Source organism: Topomyia yanbarensis, chromosome 2, assembly GCF_030247195.1.
Source record: "Topomyia yanbarensis strain Yona2022 chromosome 2, ASM3024719v1, whole genome shotgun sequence".
Lineage (NCBI taxonomy): Eukaryota > Metazoa > Arthropoda > Insecta > Diptera > Culicidae > Topomyia > Topomyia yanbarensis.
In genome coordinates, this window is record NC_080671.1 from 248,244,719 (window position 1) to 248,247,435 (window position 2,717).

At 47.4% G+C, this 2,717-nt stretch overlaps 1 long non-coding RNA gene across 1 annotated transcript; it reads right to left on the reverse strand.

The window, feature by feature from the left end:
* Nucleotides 1–2,122: 2,122 nt before the first annotated feature.
* LOC131678965 (uncharacterized) lies at nucleotides 2,123–2,507 on the reverse strand. Its single transcript, XR_009303774.1, has 3 exons — nucleotides 2,395–2,507; nucleotides 2,265–2,334; nucleotides 2,123–2,187 (listed from the first exon to the last, which is right to left on the reverse strand). It is a non-coding gene; the product is annotated as an uncharacterized LOC131678965 (long non-coding RNA).
* Nucleotides 2,508–2,717: the final 210 nt, after the last annotated feature.

Sequence of the window (2,717 nt, forward strand, 5' to 3'; positions counted from 1 at the left end):
AACTTTCTCCTTTCAACACCTTGCTCTCCCTTGAGTACTATGGCTCTAAATATTGAAAAATATACTTCACCTTCCAGTCCCTTGCTAATTAAATGCCGAAAAAACTGTTGACAAATTAACTCAATAGGTCGTTAACAAAAAATGGTTAACAAAAAAATGGTAAAAATAAAAAAAAAAAAATAACATCACCGTACCCATACATCTCTGGAACCAACCATTGCTTTCACCTGGAGAAGGCATATCTACAGGAATGTTCCGCGATGGCTCAGCAACTCTAGCGTGTAAGCAGCAATCAATGAAAACTACATGAAGTGCCGATCGCAGTCGGTGTTTTTGAACATAATAGTGTAGTTTGTACGACAGCGGTTGGCACTGTGGGGCTGGTCCTATCTCAGGTCAGTTCCAAGTCTGCTAACCCTTTCACAGATACTGCTGCGCTAAACGTATTTACAGATCCGGTTGGCAACACTGTTCTTGCTGAATCTTGGCACCAACCGTTGCTTTCACCCGGAGAAGGCACATCGACAAGACTATACCACAACGAATCAGCAACCCGATCATCGAAGAAGAAATCCACTAAAACTACACAAAGTCTTTCCCCAGTGCCGGTCGCTGTCGGTAGTTCTGGAAGTAATCGTGTAGTTGTTTCGACAGCGGCTGGCACTGTGGGGCTACACGTCCCACAGGTCAGTCCAATATCGCTTCATCTACGCGCACATACTGCTGCGGCTTCCTCTGTTACAGATGTAACCAGCTCGAGTCCAACGAGTAACCGGTTTGGGGAAGAAGAGAAGAAAGTAGCTTCCCCACTTCATAATGAAGGGATCGACCGGGGGGAAGAGGACTGTCCCTACCTCCCTGATATACAGTCCTCGCAATTCTCCTCCTGGCTTTCCGCCGGCGAAGATGCATCGCAACATCACAACCAGTACCAGAGTACCGATCGTTCCGTGGATATCAGCACACGCAACGTGGCTGGGCATCGAAGGTCACATTCGTCTTTATCATCGTCTTCTTCAACGACTTCCGCCAGACTGTAACTGGCCAGCCTAACGAGCTTCCGAGGTAAGTAAGTGGGTGGTTTATGCGCCACTCTCAGTTGAGAGACCACCCACCTGGTTTAGAGCTGCCCGGCCTTGTGAGACCCTTCAGGAGAAGGTTCTGGTTTTCCTCAATGTAGGAAGGAAGCAAGCTAGCTGATCACAACCGTCCGAGCCGCGCGTATAATAAACCCGAGAAATATCCGAAATGATCAATACAAACTAGTTCCGAAGCAAAGCTTCTGTTCGTGGGGGTTTTTCATCACTGGCAGAGTCCAATCCGACCAATTGACGAACAAGCGTTCGATTCGAGAGTGGTTCCGGTTGGTATCGGGGCCAACTTCCCCAGCAAAAGACAAAAAAAAGACGAGAAAAGAATACCGACCGAAATAAACTAGACCCCAAAGACTTCACCAAATCACAATTACTACATCTACCGTACGGGAAACCTCATTAACACAGAACAGAACTTTTCACTTCATCAAAACATTTATTCCTATTTACAATTGCGATTTTATTCCCATTCTTCGGTTTTCTCTATTCAAACCTAGCTAGACGCATTTTCCTCTCTATCCCTCTCGGTTTCCCTATCCTCTAGTGTGGCGATATACAGTGCATTGTGCGTGCTCTCGGCGTGGGTATTGTTCTATACCGTGCGGTGCTATTTAGTTTGCAAGTTCACTTCGAGCCACGGCTGGCAAATCTGACGGTAGGGTAAGGCCGTCTAATGTGACCCCATGCGCATGGACAATCACAACATATATTTCACTCTACTCACGACCTAGGATTTACGTGTACACGATGGCGGGAGACGGCGATTCCTTCTGCTGCTGTTGCTACTGCTGACACCACGTGCGATCACCCTTGATCGGACTGGACTGACGACGATGGTCTTCACCGCCGGTTCGTGGAACTTACGCAGACGGGGTACTTCCGTCGAAACTTTCGGTCGTCACCGGAAAGCGTAGATTTCTGTTGAGGTTGCACTTGCTGTCTTCGAACGGTCCTGCCAAGGCGCGATTTGACGGACGCCGCCTTCTTCCGGCCACGTGTACCGCCGGGACCAACCTTGAACCGAATCGTGGGGTCAAGAGCGGTCACTAACGAAGAGGTGTGATGTGTCGGACTTTCGACGGCTGCCACGAACCTGTGAAATAAATTGCCGTCGCACGAGGACAAATCAGCACGCGCACATTTGGGGGTAACCAAAAATTACGGGTTTACCTTATATTTTTCTAGCAGCGCACACACTAGAATCGCCAAGCTACTTATTGCTATACTTTGCAATGCTTTTCTATTGGGAAGGGAAACTTATTAGCAATTTGGTGAAACAATTAAAGTCGAGTCAATTTACCACACTAAACACATCACGGCGCGAACAAAATTGAACCACTCTTGCCTCTTCCACTGAAACGATCAAAGTGGTTTATTGGGCTCTGGGAATCCTCAGAATAACCGCGATTTGGAGATCTTCGTCAGCGGATCTGACGCAATTTCCCCGAAGTGGACAATAGAGACATTTCTAATATCATATTGATCATCCCGAACTTCCCCAGTTTCATGACCGCATCTCATTTCTGCGGACGGTGTCTATCATGCACGGCTGCTGCCTGTCCAAACATTAGAGTGAAACAAAACGCTCTCCCAACAGTGCAAATATTCGTGAAATTGACCAAG